Genomic DNA, 19,581 nt, shown 5'->3' with positions numbered 1-19,581 from the left:
GGTGTGTTTTTTGCTAATATAGTATTTATCACATTTTGCAATAATGACCTGTGTGAAGAGCTAAGTTAGTGCACATTGTGATATGTGCCAAACCTGATGTATGTCCTGCATTCAACCACTGGGGGACCTGTTTTTCAATGACAGAGAGAGAGAGAGAGAGAGAGAGGCCATGATAGCATGTCCCGTAGATAGGTATTTGTATCCCTAGGATAGGCCCACCTAGTAACTCAAGGTGGGGATTAGGTAAGAGTGTAGGGAGTTAGGGGCTGCTTTCACATTCTACATGAGACGTACGAACAGAACAGTGGTCTCTTGTGAAGATTTGCTGGCCTTCGGAGTGAGGAAACTCACTCAAAGATGAGATTTGGGCAAGGGTCTCTCAACCTAGCTTGATGTTACCCAGGTAGAGAGTCCATCAAGCTAGGTTGAGAGACCCTTGCCCAAATCTCATCTTTGGGTGAGTTTCCTCACTCCGAAGGCCAGCAAATCTTCACAAAAGACCACTGTTCTGTTCGTACGTCTCATGTAGAATGTGAAAGCAGCCCCTAACCCCCTACACTCTTACCTAATCCCCACCTCGAGTTATTAGGTGGGCCTATCCTAGGGATACAAATACCTATCTACGGGATGTACTATTACAGCCAGGCTCAGTGATAAACCCTTTCCACATGGTCACAACCAGTATCACACCACCTAACACATTTGAAAAAGGTGTAGTTAAAAATCTGCATTATGGCTGTGCAATACTCTTCATAGAGAACCTAACCCTGCCCACTCTCCTCCCATTTTTGGAATTTGCATCGCACCATACGATATGGTGCGATCGCATGCGGTAAACACGTTTTCGCATGCGTTAAAGGCCTATCGCATGCGAAAACGCCTTACCACATTTTGAAAAATGACCCCCTAAATTTGATCTAAATGAAGGTAACTTTAGAATAAAATGGTTAAAAATAGTTAAAAATGGGAAAATACATTTAAAAAAGAAAAGAAAGTATCTGTAAAAGGACAAAAGACCACAACTATGGTCTACTATTTAATAAGATTACATGCTGAGCAATAGTTTTAATAGTGATAAAACATTTAAAGTTGGGCATAAAATGGAGGTGAAATAAAGTTAAAGCTTTTTAAATCTTCATCAAATATCTTAGAAAAAGCTAGTAAACATATCCTGATGAAAATAATTTTAAAATTTACATTTTATGGAAAAATCAGTTCCGATTCAGATATTCTTTGAATTCAGCCTGGGTTTTTACAAAGACAAGTCAGGTTTAAACATGGCTTGGCAACATTCCAAACAGCTTGGAACGTTCAAGTAAAGCCATTTCTGTGGTGCTTAGGTTGCCTCGAGGGGTAGACTAGGTGAGGTGGCTGGCGTACTAACAGTAAAAACCGTACCGTGAACAAATTCACTTAGAGTTTCTGCAGGTGTTTTCTTTAATAAGAACATTATCAAAAATTAATATTACTCATTTCCACCTGTAATAGGGAAACATCATTGCATTTGGTTCATTGGAAGTCCATTCACAACAGCCCTTAGGGACTATTTCTTATTATGTCATCAAGGAGAGCAAGGATCCTATTGAAGAAAGTTCTTAACAGTTACAGAATCTTATTAGACATTCACAGCTGGCACAGCAGAGAGCAGAAATACTTTGTCTCAGCTCTTTCGCAGAGTCTCCATTAGTGCCTTAAAAAGTGATTAAGCACATAGGAAAAAGAACACATAATGAAGTATGAATGTGTAAATGTGTGAGAGTAATTTTAGAGTTATTTTCTTTCTCCTTAAAGTGAGAACATGAAGGTAAAAGACAGAACAGTTTTAGTTAATAGTAAAGAGAGCTGAAAATGCTGGAATATTTTGTTTCAATATAACAAGTGCGATGTTTGAATGACAAATCATTGCTTGAAAGTTCTGAAAGTCACCTATTTGTTGAGATTTGATATCATATACCTTGTCCAATAAGTGACTAAAGTATTGTTAAGATGGATTCCAATGTGACAAGACATTGGTATGTGATAATTACTAGAAGGGTAAATTCTGGTAAGTCTTTTTAACAATTCTAGCTATAGTATAAACAGAGGTGATTATTTTCCAGAACCTTTACCAGGGTCATTTATTAAAGTCTGGGTGAAAATAGAGAGTAAAAACATTATTAGGAATTTAAATTCATATCAGATTCAAGCTAAAAATGAAAGAAAAAAAAGTTTTCATTTGCTACAAATAACTCCATAAAATAAATCACTGTCAGTTGCAGTGATATAGTACTTTAAGCATTGTAAAGAAAGAGTGATATTGACAGTATCATAGCATAATAATAAACAACATCATATTCCCTCTGTGTCACTCTTACTGTAGGAAATATTGATTATATTTTTATTTTCTCCCTATTGGTTAATAATATTCTAATAAGGCTACAGGCCACATAAAGGGAACATTATTGCTGATACCAGAAAATAATCATGATTAGAGTAGCCAGGTTTCCTTTCCCCTGTTATTTTAGTTAAAGAGAAGGGCAACCAACGGAAGAGGAGAAGGCAACAACACTTTCGAGGATGCAAAGACAGAACCAAGGAGAAAGAACTGCTCCCCTTGCCACTCAACCTACAGACCCTGGCAGCTAGTCACCAGCCGTGAATGCTAGCTGTGGCAGGGGGGCTGAATCATTGAATGCTAGTAGCACTCACTAGCAGCATACACAGGCAGCTATCTTAAACCTTCTCAGCTAATTGAACATACCAACAGAAACTCAGAAAATGTCTAGCTAGAAAGAAACAGAAAGAGAAAGACCATGACAAAGAAACAAGTAATGCATACACAGATATAGAATGAAAGGTAAACATTTGCAAACCCCCCCTACCCACAAAATATGCTGAAGTTAGCAGTAGGGATGTGAATCGTGTCCTCGATCGTCTTAACGATCGATTTCGGCTGGGAGGGGGAGGGAATCGTATTGTTGCCGTTTGGGGGGGTAAAATATCGTGAAAAATCGTGAAAAATCGTTAAAAAATCGAAAAATCGAAAAACCGGCACATTAAAACCCCCTAAAACCCACCCCCGACCCTTTAAATTAAATCCCCCACCCCCAAATAACTTAAATAACCTGCGGGTCCAGCGGCGGTCCGGAACGGCAGCGGTCCGGAACGGGCTCCTGCTCCTGCATCTTGTCGTCTTCGGCCGGCGCCATTTTCCAAAATGGCGCCGAAAAATGGCGGCGGCCATAGACGAAAAAGATTGGACGGCAGGAGGTCCTTCCGGACCCCCGCTGGACTTTTGGCAAGTCTCGTGGGGGTCAGGAGGCCCCCCACAAGCTGGCCAAAAGTTCCTGGAGGTCCAGCGGGGGTCAGGGAGCGATTTCCCGCCGCGAATCGTTTTCGTACGGAAAATGGCGCCGGCAGGAGATCGACTGCAGGAGGTCGTTCAGCGAGGCGCCGGAACCCTCGCTGAACGACCTCCTGCAGTCGATCTCCTGCCGGCGCCATTTTTCGTACGGAAAATGGCGCCGGCCATACGCGTATGGCCGGCGCCATTTTCCGTACGAAAACGATTCGCGGCGGGAAATCGCTCCCTGACCCCCGCTGGACCTCCAGGAACTTTTGGCCAGCTTGTGGGGGGCCTCCTGACCCCCACGAGACTTGCCAAAAGTCCAGCGGGGGTCCGGAAGGACCTCCTGCCGTCCAATCTTTTTCGTCTATGGCCGCCGCCATTTTTCGGCGCCATTTTGGAAAATGGCGCCGGCCGAAGACGACAAGATGCAGGAGCAGGAGCCCGTTCCGGACCGCTGCCGTTCCGGACCGCCGCTGGACCCGCAGGTTATTTAAGTTATTTGGGGGGGGTTCGGGAGGGTGGGGGATTTAATTTAAAGGGTCGGGGGTGGGTTTTAGGGGGTTTTAGTGTGCCGGCTCACGATTCTAACGATTTATAACGATAAATCGTTAGAATCTGTATTGTATTGTGTTCCATAACGGTTTAAGACGATATTAAAATTATCGGACGATAATTTTAATCGTCCTAAAACGATTCACATCCCTAGTTAGCAGGCAAAAGGCCAGAGTTAAACATTAACAACATACCAACTGATACTTACTTTCCATCTTCTGTAATAAAAGAACAGGAACATCACTGAAAAGAAGGTTCAACAAAGAATCAACATTTTTTGAAGCTTTTTTTTTTTAAATTAAATGTTTCCATATACATTTCAAGGAAAACACTTGAGTTGCAAAGAGACAAAAGAAAATACATACTTCCAAAGAGAAATTAGAACAAAAATAATAGTAATTATAATAATAAATATCTCTTATAATCCATGTCCACTAAGAAGAGGATCCATACTACCTCAGGAAACAACACTAATAAAGAATAAAGACTGGCAAACAGGAATCATACCTAGTAACAATGGAACCAGTGCTAGAAGCTTGAGCTTTCTCTAAGGTAATGAGAGAAGTTGAAATAGAAGCAGATGGAGCTTTATCTGATAAAAAAGATGAAAGTTGTGAAGGTAGAAAAAAATGTAAGAAGCATTTTGATATTTAACTATGCTTTTGCAAGGAAATTTCAAAAGGGAAAAAATTCCTATTTCTAATACCCTAGACTGTAATATTAAGAACTAGGGATGTGCATTTGTTTACGAGGAAATAGGAAATAGAGACGATATTTCTTATTTCATCATGTTTCGGGGGGGGGGGGGGGGGGGGCGAGGAAATGATAAGAAAACCCACACAATTTTGTGTGGGTTTTCTTATTGTTTTCGGGGGGGGGGGGAGAGAAAGGGCACATTAATAAAAAAAAACAACCCACCCCAACCCTTCAAATTTAATGAATTGCAACCCCCACCATCCCGACCCCCCAAGACATGTCCGACCCTCCCCCCAAGACTTACCGAAAATCCCTGGTGGTCCAGCGGGGTCCCAGGAGTGATCTCCCCCTCTTGGGCCGTTGGCTGCCACTAATCAAAATGGCACCAATGGTCCTTTGCCCTTACCATGTGATGGGGCTATTGGTGCCATTGGTCAGCCCCTGTCACATGGTAGGAGCAATGGATGGCCCGTGCCCTTTTGATCTGGGGAAGCCTTTTTAAACGCTGGAATATAATATATTCTTGAAACGAAGGGCAGAGTTTGCTCAGGAACTTTAAGAAATTTAATTAGATATTTCTTCCACATTGTTATGCTCAGGTTGTGAACCCTTGGGCCGACGGGAGGATGGTGTACCTTAGGAGGTGGATCCGTAGGTTCCCCCGTCGGGTGGCGAGGCAGGACAGAAGATGTGACCAGCTGACCCTCGGCACTGGAGACGAGGCGACCGTGGAGGCAGATGAAGAGTCGTGACGTCGAGGAGCGAAACAGTGTCTTTGCCATAGGAACCTGGACCGCTGGGACGTAGGTGGACCTTTGAGAGGACAAGGAGTCGAGAGTTCGGTGCAAGGGCTAACAGGAGCTTCACCCCTGGAAGCCCACGGTCCCCCCAGGAGGAGCCCGTAGGGACCCGGTCTGCTGGGACTTAGGTGGGCCCTTGGAGACGGTGGTCCAGAAAAAGTCCAAGGTCAAGTGCCAGAGGGTCGTCGCTTACCAGTCCGAAGTCACACACCAGGAATCACCGCTTGCCAATCCAAAGTCAGGAACCAGGAATCACTGCTAGCCAATCCAAAGTCAGGAAGCAGGAATCACTGCTTGCCAAATCCGAAGTCAGGAACCAGGAACGAGGATCCAAAGCACAAGAAGATTCACCGAAGCAAGCAGACTCAAACAATGCAGGAAGGACATTGCCAAGTCAAGGAATGAGCAGAGGAAGCCTCCCTTTATACTTCCTCTACTCTGGCTCATTGGAAACAGCTGTAAGTGGTTAAAGGGACCAGGCCCCTTTAAATCTAGAGAGGAGGTGCAGCCTTGTGCCTAAAGATGGTGGTGGCCATCTTGGATTTCCTCCGCGGAGGAAAGCCTGCCTAATGCCGCGAGGGAGGAGCAGGAATGGCTCCCCACCCGGTGGCCATCCCGGGGACCCGCGCCAGAGCGACAGGCATGAATTCATGGACTTCTCTGGGTGCTGCCGCGGTGGGTCACCGCCACGGGTGAGGTAGGGGGCTGCGGCCGTGGACGGCCACGGCCGCGGAACACAACACAAATATCTTTGGAAGGAACTTTATGGTCTTTTGGAAAATTAATAATGTGAAGATTCCTCCCCCTCACTTGATTTTCCAGTTGTTCCAATCTATTAGATAAAAACTGATTTTCCTTGTTGAACTGCTGAAATTTCCATTTTAAGGTTAACTCAAGAGTTTTTATTCATGGAGATTCCATTTTCTACCATTTTCAAATGATTATCTAACCAGACCCATAGAGGTAACTACAAGGTTTATTTAACTATATTGTTATTCAAAGTTTGTATCGCCTCCCAGATAGATTCCAGTATAATAGAAGCAGGTCTTACCAGCTCAGGCATCGGTGTCCCAACTATTGCAAGGGTTTCTTCTACCGACTGCCAAAAAGCAGCACTGCTAACATTGTCCATGGGATCCCTAGAGGCTTCAGATGTCACCGGGTCTTGCCTGATGCATTCCCCACTTCAAGACGTGGAATGCTGTCTTCTTCAACATCGAGCAATGCCAATCCACAGAATGACTGAGTAGTTCTTGCCTTGGCAGGATTAACCAGGGCAGTCCATTGCTTCGAGGATAAAGATGTCAGCAGCTCAGGGAGGGCATAGGGTTCAACTTCCTCCTGACCATCCTCCAGTGAGCCAGCTCCTAGGTTCAAGGATCCCTGCTGCACATGGGTATCCATTGGGCCCAGAACTTGAGGTATTGGGGAAAAAGGCAAAGCTTCTCGCTCTCTGGACCTACACTTTCTGCCAGAGTGAGGCATACTGCGGTACTGCACCGCCCAATGAAAGCGTCTCAAGCGCGTCTTGCACAGTCAGCCATCTTGGATCTGCCACCTTTTCAAGATACTTAACAAATAAATATCACACCATTATAATATCTGAAAATAAGAATAATACACATCTGATTATTTTAATCCAACTGACAGTTTTCATTTTTACTAAAGCCTATAGAAAAAAAAGAAAATAGTTCTTATTATCTAGGTTAAAACAATTGTTTGCATATTATAAAAGTATTTTTGGTTTGTATCTAAAGTGTTATCAAAATATTTAATTGGTATAATAAATTATATTTTAAAGAAAGAAGACAAAACCTAATTACCTATGACATTTCCTTTCCAATTTCCCTTTATCCCCATTCTTCCTCCCTACATTTAGAAGATTAGATTGGGTGAGTCTAAAGCCCAACATACTGAGAGTGTTCCCAATAAGCTACATCCTAAACCCCTTGCTCTATCCCCTTACTATCAGTCAAGAACACCAGAGCAGGAGGGGCTTCTCCTTATAGAGTGGTTTACATAGCACTCTGGAATTTTGGTGTAGTTGGCAGAATTCATTTATTCCTGGTATGTTTTTTCTCTGTCTGTGGTTCCTTAGGTGTTACTCATCTTTACATTTGGCACAGTACTGAACTGAAGCCCAACAGAAATAGAGTAGATGGAGTAGATGCAGGCACAGTTAGTGGCTCAAGAGGCAGACAGTCTCTCTAAGAGAGATATATGAAGAACCCCTGGACCATGGCCATGCATATCCCAAAGGATAAAAAAGATTCCAGATTTTGCTGGTGTGCCAAGCAAACCCAGAGACCAGAGTGTTGAAAATAGGATTGAAAGGACAGAAGCTGCTTTGAAGGTGTTGAGAATTACAAAGAAATATCAATTAGAAGTAGTAAGAAATCATTTGGTGGGACAGGCTCAAGATGCGATGATGTTTTCCCTAGCTTCAGACCCTAAATGATCTATTCACCCCACTGAGTACAATATATGGGGATAAGTTTCCTGTAAGCATGAGGCTACATGAATTTTATAATAGTTGGCAGGAAGTTGGAGAGACTGTAAGAACATATGAGTATGCTCTACAAGAAAAATTGACAAGAGTATTAAATAGAGATGTAGATTGTCTGGGAAACCTGGGCCTAGATTCATCAAAATACTATAAATATAGTGGAAATAGCCCCATGATAAAAAAAAAAGAAAAAAGGTGTGGTTAGGCTAATTTCCTGTGTATCGCAGAGCAAAATATTGTGTCAGTGTGTCACACATTGTGTCAGCAAGCAGTATGTTGCATTAGCACGTTGTGCATCATTTTACGCATTGCTCGTTACTTTTATTTATTTATTTATGTATTTATTTATTTATTTTTAACTTTTCTATACCGACGTTCCTGTATAAAATACATATCACACCGGTTTACAATGAAACTGCAAATTTGCTGTGGGGCGATACAAGGAACAAGGAATACAAGTAACTGTGGCGAGAGGAACTATAATACAAACTAACGCTCCTTTCGGAACGGGGTAGAAGCACATTAATTGTTTAGCAATTACCTCTTTTATTAAATCCTTGTGAAATAACATACAACAAGTGTCAGCAAAAGTTACAAACACTCACATAAAATAGCTTAAATTTTACATACTTCCTCAACATTCTATTAAAATCCACACTCATTCATACTCATCCATACCACCCTTTTCAACATTCATACTCATACTTTGTGCAAAATTAGCCTTTAAATAACTTTTATATCTTCCAAGCGCAAAATTACATAGTATCCCTTACAGGATTTTCCAATGGTTAACATAAGTAATACATATTACCTTTCATTTTCATTATATTCACAATCTTAGCAAAACATTACATAGTACCAGCAATTATATTTGTATTAAATCTATCCCAACCGGGCCCTCGTTTCACCTTGCGGATTCTTCAGGGGAACTCTACTAATATTGAATGAATGATCTATGTCTCACGACAGTCATAAATTCCTTGCCGTTCGTCTTGTTAATCCTTATCTACTTTGATGTACCGCTGTTTAACATCTGCTACTGTGTATTATGCTTAACCATTTTCTGCGTCTTGTTAATCTGTGTTAAAAAAACAAATCAAATCACAAAAACCTTCTAATGATTTGTATTACATAATAGATATTGCATTAAAACTATTATAATTCATTAAATATATGCAAAAAAAGCATAATTATAATTTGTGTACCAGATATTAACTTTATCTACTTTGATGTACCGCTGTTTTTACTGCTCCTTAACCTAAACATATGTCAATAACATGTTAACCTCTATCATATTCCTTAAATTAACTTGCTGAGGGAACCATTAGAGATGTGAATCGTGTGCCAGATCGTCTTAACGATCAGATTCGGCTGGGGGGGGGGGATCTGATCGTTAAGATATGTGAATTGGAATCGTTTCCGATTCCAATTCACATCGCTAATTTTTTTTTTAGGGAGGCCCGCGCCGCTAAAAAAAACCAACCCACCTGACCCTTTAAATCGACCCCACCCTCCCGACCCCCCCAAAACCTTTTAAAATTACCTGGTGGTCCAGGGGGGCCTCGGGGAGAGATCTAGGGGGGCCTCGGGGAGAGGAGAGAACCAGGGGGGCCTCGGGGACAGATTTCCCGTTCCCAGGCATCAGCTGTTCTAAAATAAAATGGCGCCGATGCCCCTTTGCCCTTACCATGTGACAGGGTATCCGTGCCATTGGCCGGCCCCTATCACATGGTAGGAGCATCTTTAAAGATGGTGCTGGCCATCTTTACTCATCAGCCCCTATTATAGAGTATAGTATAATAGAGTATACTATTATACTATAATAGTATAGTACTATTATAGAGTATAGTATAATAGGGGCTGATGAGTAAAGATGGTGCTGGCCATCCAGTGCTCCTACCATGTGACAGGGGCTGGCCAATGGCACGGATACCCTGTCACATGGTAAGGGCAAAGGGGCATTGGCGCCATTTTTTTTTAGAACAGCTGATGCCTGGGAACGGGAAATCTGTCCCCGAGGCCCCCCTGGATCTCTCCTCTCCCCGAGGCCCCCCTGGATCTCTCCCTGAGGCCCCCCGAGGCCCCCCTGGACCACCAGGTAAATTTAAAAGGTTTTGGAGGGGTTGGGAGGGTGGGGTCGATTTAAAGGGTCGGGTGGGGTGTTTTTTTTAGCGGCGCGGGCCTCCCTAAAAAAAAAAGGGTCGGGAGGGTGGGGGAGGCTAAGGGGGGGTCGATTTAAAGGGTCGGGTGGGTTTTTTTTTTATTGGGCCATCGGCGCCATTTTAATTAGTGGCAGCCAAAATGGCGCCGATGGCCCGAGAGCGGGAGATCGTGCCGGGACCCCCCCCCCCCCACTGGACCACCAGGTAATTTAACATTTTAGAGGGGTTTGGGAGGGTGGGGGAGGGTAAGGAATTGGTTTTAAAGGGTCAGGGTGGGTTTAGGGGTTGTTTTGGTGTGCTGGTTTTCCCGCCCTCCCCCAAATAATTCCCGTGCCCTATTTAACGATACAATACAAATGCCCCCGACGATAAATCGGGGGCATTTGTATTGTATCGTGCACTCTAACGATTTAGGACAAGTTTAAAATTATCTGACGATAATTTTAATCGTTCAAAAACGATTCACATCCCTAGGAACCATTTAGGTCCCTCATTTTTACCGGACTCTTGATTACTCCAGAGAAATGCTATCCTAACCCACTCTCTTCACCACCAATCCTCTATCCCACACGGGACATAATCTTTCATATTTATTCCTCACCTATTTATTCTCACGCCTCAACAGCGCTAAAAATAATTTCCCTACAAAATCCTCTCTTTTTTCCAATTATAGACACACATTTCAGACACAGTCTGAAGTCAAAACCTCAAAATTTCAAATGTCTATTACTCACTCTGTTGTCTCACCTCCTAACTTCCATATTACGGTGGCGCCAAAATTATGCTTTCCCACAAAATCCTTTATCTTTTTCTAGTTGTCCTTGGACAAACCTACAAATCAAAAATATCAACCTTTATCTTTCACAAAGCGCCATAACCTCCCACCCCCCAATCTATGTCCCTACTTACCAGAACATCCGTTTTCTATTTGCTTCCTAAAAGAATTTACACACATTCTCTCACGCTTCCCTTAGTGAATTTCAAGGCATAAATACACTCCAAAAATGCTTGTCCTTTTCAGACACTCGACTTCAGTTAATAAGTTGACACTGAACTACCGCCATGTACAATCTACAAAACACACAAAAGCAGAATCGTGGCATCTTGTCAAACCTCCAAAAAAACTTGAATTCCAAAACCAAAAACTTACTAACTTGCTTCCAGAAATGCCTTCAGAGCTGCTCCTTCAAAAAACACGGTGAACGTATACCGTCACCCATTCTTTAAAAACCAACCAGCTGCTTACATTTCAACCAATCCCTATTGCTTTTGAGGACGGAATGTCTACCCATTGGGCCCGCTTGTTCCACACCCACCTCCTCAACCAATCCCTGGATCTCTCTAATGTTAATCCAAACTTAATCCGCCGTATTGATGTCTTTTAATAATAGGCTTCCTGCAGCTGATTCTTTGAGGCTGTGCTGGGCTTTGGAGAGAGAGGAGAGGAGGTGGGTTATTGGATAGTGCTTGGAATAGGAGTTTAGCTAGTGATTTCTGAATGCAATGTATTGTGTTCTTTTGTCATCTGTTTCCCTTTACCTTGGTCTTTTGTCTTCTTTGTTGGAATTAAAGTTTTTGTCAGTTTGTCCTGTTTGTCTGTCTGTGTTTGTGTCAGAAGGAGGCGTGTTGGTGAGGTGGAGGAGGAGTGGTGAGATGTGGTGGTAAGGCAGAGAAGTGGTAAGGTATGGTGGTGAGGCATGGTGGTGAGTGGAGAGGATGAAGCTTGAGAGGCGGGGGGAGAGGAGAAGAGAGGCAGGAGGAGAGGAGAAGGGAGTATGAGGGTAGGAGTGCTAGGGCAAGGAGTAGGAGTAGGGACAGTGACAAGGAAAGGAGTAGAGATAGGGAGGGGGCTAGGAATGGTAGGATGCGGAAGGGGGAAGGGCCTAGGTAGGCAAGTCCAGTGGGAAGAATACTATAGGCTAGGGATATACAGAGAGGTAGAGGGGAGGGGAGTCAGTAGGGCAGGGGCAGGAGAAGGATGGGGGGAGGAGGAGCGAGAGCAAAAGTGAAGAAAGGGAGGACATCTCTCTGAAAGCAGAAGTGGAACCTCCCTTTAGCAGCCAGGCAGCAGGGCATGTTCATCTCAGAGCCTTGAAATTCAGCCTGGAAGACACTGAAAAGATAATTGCTGGGATCCTGGAACATTATGCCATGTTGTTTGGGAACTGTGCAGCCAAGACATCAAAGGCAGCCAAGGGCCAGATCTTGCGTACCATCACCAAGATAATCTCCAGGCACAGCAGCGTGAGAAGCAGTGAAGAGCGGGTGGCCCACAGATACTGGGACATAAAGGCACAGTTAAAGAGCAAGGTGGCAAACTGCAAAAGGTACATCCAGCAGACCGGCGGAGGAGCCCTGTGTCCAATAGTGCTGAAGCTCATGGAGGAGCGCCTTGTCCAACAGCTACACACCACGCGAGCTGGAGCCAGTAAGATCACATCACCTGTAAATGACAAGGCTGCACATCATTTGGCATAAGATACTCACATCGATTGACAAGTGCGCAGCTCATGTCAAGCAGTCCATATTAGGGATGTGAATCATTTTTGAACGATTAAAATTATCGTCAGATAATTTTAAAATCGTCCAAAATTGTTAGAGTGCACGATACAATACAAATGCCCCCGATTTATCGTCAGGGGCATTTGTATTGTATCATTAAATAGAGCGCGGGAAAACCGGCACACCAAAACAACCCTAAAACCCACCCCGACCCTTTAAAACAAATCCCCCACCCTTCCGAACCCCCCCAAAATGTTTTAAATTACCTGGGGTCCAGTGGGGGGGGTCCAACGTGCGATCTCCCGCTCTCTGGCCACGGCTGCGTTAAGAGAAATGGCGCCGGTGGCCCTTTGCCCTTATCATGTGACAGGGCAAAGGTAGCGCCGGCGCCATTTTGGTTCCTGGCTCCCGACATCACGCGTGTAGTTGATCGCTCCCGGACCCCCGCTGGACCCCCAGAGACTTTTGGCCAGCTTGGGGGGGCCTCCTGACCCCCACAAGACTTGCCAAAAGTCCAGCGGGGGTCCGGGAGCGACCTCTTGCACGCTGGCCGTATTGCCAATATTTAAAATGGCGCCGCGCTACCTTTGCCCTCACTATGTCATACAGCTGGGGGATTTGTTTTAAAGGGTCGGGGTGGGTTTTAGGGTTGTTTTGGTGTGCCGGTTTTCCCGCCCTCCCCCGATTTACGATTTTTAATGATTTAAAAAAAAAAACAAAACAAAACACGACAATCAGATTTCCCTCCCCCTCAGCCAAAATCGATCGTTAAGACAATCGATCACACGATTCACACCCCTAGTCCATATGTGTACCTCTTGGTTTTGGTACTTATATGTTCTTTTTTTCCACAACTCTCGCCCTTGACTCTGCTGGACCCAGACGTCCAGTCCTAGGGACCAGCAGCGAAAAGCCAGGGTCCAGGCGTGCAGCAGTCTTTTTCTGTGCCCCTTTGCTTATGGACACTGAGACATGGTACAGTGAGGAGGAGGAGGAGGAACATCAGCAGCAGCCTCCTCAGCACAGCCTCATCCTGCAAGGCCTTGGCTCAACCAGCATCTGAATATGAGTCTAAATCTTTCCAGCTTCATGGAAAAAACGATTCTGCAGTGGCATAACATTGACCCAGCACAATCTCACTCCAGCACACCACATCGCTAACACGAGGCAGCACATACAGAGCCACAGCTGATCACCAGCCCCCTCATGCCACTTCTAGACACTTAACCTTCCACTCTTCCCATGACACCACTGCTCCAGCACCAGCAAAGCAAGCACCACCAGCACCAATCGAGGCCTCAATGCATGTGCATCTGGATAGGCTGGAAAGGAGCCAAGGTTTCCACCTGCACTAGATATGGGCAGTTAGTGCACCTCAGGAGGGCAGTCAATAGGCAGACCTAGGCCATGTGTGACCAGATGGAAGCCCACATGCAAGCTCTCACCGCAGTGGCAATGTCAATAAATAACCTCACCAGCATCCTCACACAGATTCTGCAAAGAATGCTGGAGCCGGCACTAGTGCTTTCCCCAGCATCCCAAGACTCTATGCCTCATAGCAGTCCTCAGCCTGACAGATGAACATGGGGTAGGTCCCCCAAAGAAATGCCACCCCCAAGTGGCACGCCATGGGGTGGCAAAGGCCCATGAATGTTCACCACTGAGGGCCTATTACGCTGATAAAGAAGACTTGTTGAACAAACCTGGTCAGGCCTCTCGACGGGGTTCCTGTGATGGGTAGATGGAAGAAGACTGCTGGGCCCATCCTCAATACAGAGTTCCTGTGCCAACTAGATGAATGGATGGTCTACCTTCTGCCACTGTGGTACTAATGCCTAGCTCTAAAGCCCTCCTCAATTCTCTGCCCGTATTCGAGCCTCCTTGATGCAGACTCCAGTCACAGTCCAGCTGCTGCCTCTTGTCATCATGTCTCATCTCCTGCCCCTGATCATGGTGTCTGTTTTATCTCAACTCATCTCATCCTGGTGCTGCCGCCTCCATGTTGCTGTGTCTGATCTCCTCTCAGCTCAAGCTGCTGCTACCTCCTCCATGTTGCAGTGTCTCATCTTGACTCAGCTCAGTCTGCAGCTACCTCCGTCCTGATGTGTCTTCTCCTGGGCCTGTTATCTCCATCATGCTGTGTCTGCTCCTGCGGTTGCTACCTCCACGCTTCTGTGTCTTTGCCTGGTCTGAGACCAGGCAGACTTCCACTGACTGAATGGTACCCCTGTAGTGGCCTGACTTGGGAATCTGTATAATACATGTAAGGTTAGGATGACCTTACAGGTAATATACAGATACCAAAGGCAGGCCAGTACAAGAATGGCAGCCAGTCTGTGGAGGTCTGCCTGGTCCCAAGCAGAACACCAGCCCTCTAGGCCCTTTGCTCTTGGCCTGTGAGCTTTCTCTACATGACACATCTCCCTTTCTCCATCTCCTCAGTTATCACACAGCAGCTGATACTCTGTTCCAGCAGTCAGCAAGTAAACAGCAGTGGCGAATGGAAAGGCTGGTTAGTGGACAAGTGAAGCTCCAAATGTTTTAAGCTAAACCTGACCCCCACCACTTCTTTGTATGCACAGTAAACAGATTGAGCTATGTATGGCAGAATGCAGGTAGCTCTACCCTGCCAGCGTATAAAGATGACAGAGTGAGTGGCAAATGATGGGGCCCATGGCAGCTGTCCATGATATAAACTACAGAGAAGAGGCTAAGGAGACTAGTGACCAGAAAGAGGCAACCTGAAATAGGACTGCGGCCAGGCCTCAGGAACCTGCCGAGCAATCCAACCCCTCAACTCCCCCACACACCTGGTATCTGCTACATGCTGGCTCTAACCCCTCCCCAAACCATTTATCTGAATAACCCTAACATTGATGGCTTTAGGGGGTCATTGTCACTTCACATTCCTGCCATCCCTGCATTCCCACATTCAGTGGACAGCTTCTTAACACCCACAACCCCCTCTCCCAAAACTGAAAGCCTCCCTGGCAGCTGAAGTTCTGCAAACACTGCACACCCCAAATTAACTGGACTATTAGGCCCACTAAAGTTACTAGGTGGAAAAGCCTCAGGGGCGGAGGAATGAAGGTGAGCATTACAGGCAGATGTCAGTTCATCCCGAAACGTTAGACTGCATTTTTGAGGTCTGACGCTGGCAAATTTCACTCCCTCCCCCCCCAATGCAAGGTATAAACAGTGAGTGGCCTAGGGGGAATGTAAGAGTACTATATGTGAGCCCATTCATAGAGCAGCCCATACTGTCATCTCTCTGAGGCACCTGTTGTCAAGAGTGGAAGAATTGGATCACTGGTGTCCAAAGCCACTGGGGTAGATTTTAAAGGTACGTGCGGGTGTCCATGTGTGCGCTCTACACAGTGGGCGTATGTTATAAAATCGGGGGTCAGCGCGCAAGGGGGTGCACATTAGTGGAACTTGTGCATGCCGACGTCTGCGACCTTCCCCCGTTCCCAACCCCCTAATCTAACCTTCCTACCCCTTCCCCTAACCTTCCTGCCCCCTAACCCTATCCTAAACCCTCCCGACCTTTATCTTACCTTTTGCTCATGCCGGCAGCCTGTCGGCACGTGATTCCCCTGCACAGCAGCAAATGGCCGCTGTGCCAGGAGCCTCTGACCCCGCCCTGCCCCACCCCCTCCCCACCACTTTTTCGAAGCCCCGGGACATACGCACATGACTGGGCCTTTTTAAAATAGGCCTAGTGTGCGTTAGCCCTCCTATGCGCATAAAGCTTTTAAAATCCAGGCCACTGTGTGCAAAATGAATGCACACACACTGCCTGCTCTGGGGCATGGATTGGTGCTGTAAGGGGGGTACTTACAAGTGCATCATCACACCCCAGACACCGAGATTGACAGAGGCTAACACAGCACATCACTCACCATGATGCACACTGACACACATATCTATTGGGTACTGATTACTTACAGCACTTCATGCACCTACATATGGTCAATGTGAATGTTCCTGGACTGTTTGTCATCAAACATCATTGATGTTTGTGGCAGCTTGTCCCTAACTGCTAATGAGGTAGTCTGAGTCCTTACTTGGCACAGAAGATTATCTATACCTGCCCACATAAAAGACATCTGTCAGAGGTATATATGAAACATACTTTAGCTGAGGTACTGACATGGGCCCCTCAAGGCCTCAGGTGGCACTAAATACGTGTCTTGAAAGAGACCAACACAGAAAGAGCAAAAGCCATCATGTCAACAACATGAGACCTTTGGGAGCAATGGGCCTATACATTCAGCACTGTGGCCAATTTATTATGGAGACAGCTTATAAGCTCCTGATGTCATCAGCTGACAAAACCTTCTCTAACCTTTATGCTATACACAGAACTGATGCTTCAGAAACATCAGCACTAACTCTAAAAGTGACAAACACCACATGAGGCACAGCCTAAAGGACAGCAACTCTTCCACCTTGGCTACAAGTCCTGCCAGCTATGTGGATGAGCAAGGGCCTGCAATGATAAAATCACGAGCAAACGTAAGAAAGTAGATGCTGAAGAATGTCTTTTTCAAATTTTTATTGGCTGGAGACGCATAAAAACAATAAAAAACACATTTTTAAAGATGGCGCCAGCCGTCCATTACTCCTACCATGGGACAGGGGCCGGCCAATGGCACGGATACCCTGTCACATGGTAAGGGCAAAGGGCCATTGATGCCATTTTGATTAGTGGCAGCCAACGGCCCGAGAGCGGGAGATCGCTCCTGGGACCCCCGCTGGACCACCAGGTAATTTAAAAAAGTTTGGGGGAGTCGGGAGGGTGGAGGAAGCTAAAGGATGTTTTAAAGGGTCAGGGTGGGTGTAGGGGTTGTTTTTGTGTGCCATTTGTGTGCCATTTTTCCCGCCCTCCCCAAAACGATAAAAGAACCTCATGATTTCTGACGAGTTTGAAAATATTGTACGATATTTTCAATCATCAGAAAAATGATTCACATCCATAACATACATACATACAGCAGTACCACATGACTATCCATGAGCTACAATGGTCGAAGCCTTGCAGCACCCTGAAATCTCCATATCTGTCTAGGACTAGGACTACATGTGACGGGTCAGTCGAAGAAAAGAGCTTCTAACACAATTTAGCGTTGGGGGTCTATGATATGAACCTTTCCTTAGAAGAGATGTGGGTGCTCTTAGAGTCATTAGACATTTCAGACATTTCAGAGGTGACTGGAAAATATAAGTGAAGGCAGAAAACCATCTGATTCCCAATCCTGCCTTCAGAGAGTCGGAGATGCATCCTTGTCTAGCCTGCATCTGTAGATGGATGCATGCAACCACAAAGTGGTATACTGGCGTGGAAGAACCTGTGAGCATTGTGGGAATGGCACCATGTAGGACAGGAACTTTACCCAGTGAAGGCTTGTTCGGTGAGCACTCTGATGTCATCCAACTGCCTCCTGATTTTCAAGACAGGTGATCCAGTCCTGGTTTTAACCCATTACATGCTGGGTCTAGCTCTGATTTCCCTATTGCATTTCCTAGGAAATGCAAGACTATAAATACTGACATGCAGGGGAGTAAAACCAGGACTCTAGCAACATGTCCTGTAAATCTGGAGCAAGTTGGTAACCCTAGTCAGCAGTGGCTCTGAAACTGCTGAGGAAGAGTTGTCAGCTGTGTCTTGGCACACCCATGTGACACCAAGCCTCCCCAATACAGGTACATAACTTCACATGCACACATTTGTCAGCTATGGGATGAGGCTGTAAGACTGGAACTCTGTTTTTGATCCTGTAAACTGTCTACCTGAACCATTAGGCTGTGCCCTTTAAGTTTCAGAGCTAATTGTGATTTATAGCATTTCTAGAGCAATTGCACTCCATGCTCGAGGCCCAGCTAGAGTCCATCACGCCTACGACACTGTCTCACCCACATGTGAGGGCTAGGACAGGGTCCAATAGGGAGGTCCATCAAGTCATGGGCACAGCTCCACTGGCTGTTCCTCCTTTTACTTGATGTCCATATGATTTACTTGATGTCCATATGATTTACACATCAAAATAGAGAATATAGAAGAATATGAAACTCTGGATGAATGGGTAAAATCGCATCCGGAGCGCTAATGAAGGGCTTGCCAGATTGGTGTTCAATAGTCATAAAAGAAATCCTGCATCAGGAAAAGACATGAGGATAGAAGGTGACGGGGTGCACTTATCCATGTGGGGGAGGGGCTTCCCCTTACAGGGCAATTTACAGTGAGACAGAAACGGACAGTGTATGAGAGAGATAGAGCCAGAGCATGAGACAGAGAGAGAGAGAGAGACACTGAGAGAGACAGAGATTGTTTCTACTGTGTTTTGGTTATTAGAAAAATTATAAAAATGAAGCATTAAAAACAAATCAGATTGAGAAGGGGGAAGCACAGTAATTGTTCACATAGGGCTGCTAAAAGCTAGCACTGGCCCTGGTGGTACTTTAGCAGTGATCTCTACTAGGTGGAGGTAGGTAAACATGTTAAAACTAAACCTACAAAAAGCAGACATGCTTTGCATATAAAAACCCTCCATTTCCATGGCTCCATTGTACAATTTAATGGAATGGTGATTCCTGTTACTACACAAGTTTAAAGTCTGGGGATAATTATTTATGGTGTTCTCTCTCTGAACTACAGATTGCAGTTGTCACAAGAAATTCCTTTTATCATCTTTACCAGATTTTTCAGCTTTCCCATTGTTTTCTGATTCAAACTATGCCTTTATAACACCTCAGCTAGATTGTTGTAACACTTTGTATACATATCTGCCTTCAGAAAAATTAGATAAGATTTCACTCGTGCAAAATTATGCTACAAAATTAATTGTGGGTGCCCATTTGAGAGATCATATAAAAACTTGAACTGGTTTCCTATTATTTTTAGGAAACAGTATGAGCTGTTGATTTTTTAACATTTAAAGCTTTAAATGAATTTAGTCGGATATACCACAAGGAAACATTAGTTAAGTATATTCCAGGCAGATCTTCTAGGTTAGCAGATGAGGCAATGCTTCA

This window comes from Rhinatrema bivittatum, chromosome 2, assembly GCF_901001135.1.
Source record: "Rhinatrema bivittatum chromosome 2, aRhiBiv1.1, whole genome shotgun sequence".
NCBI lineage: Eukaryota > Metazoa > Chordata > Amphibia > Gymnophiona > Rhinatrematidae > Rhinatrema > Rhinatrema bivittatum.
Note: the sequence above shows the minus strand (reverse complement) of the source record.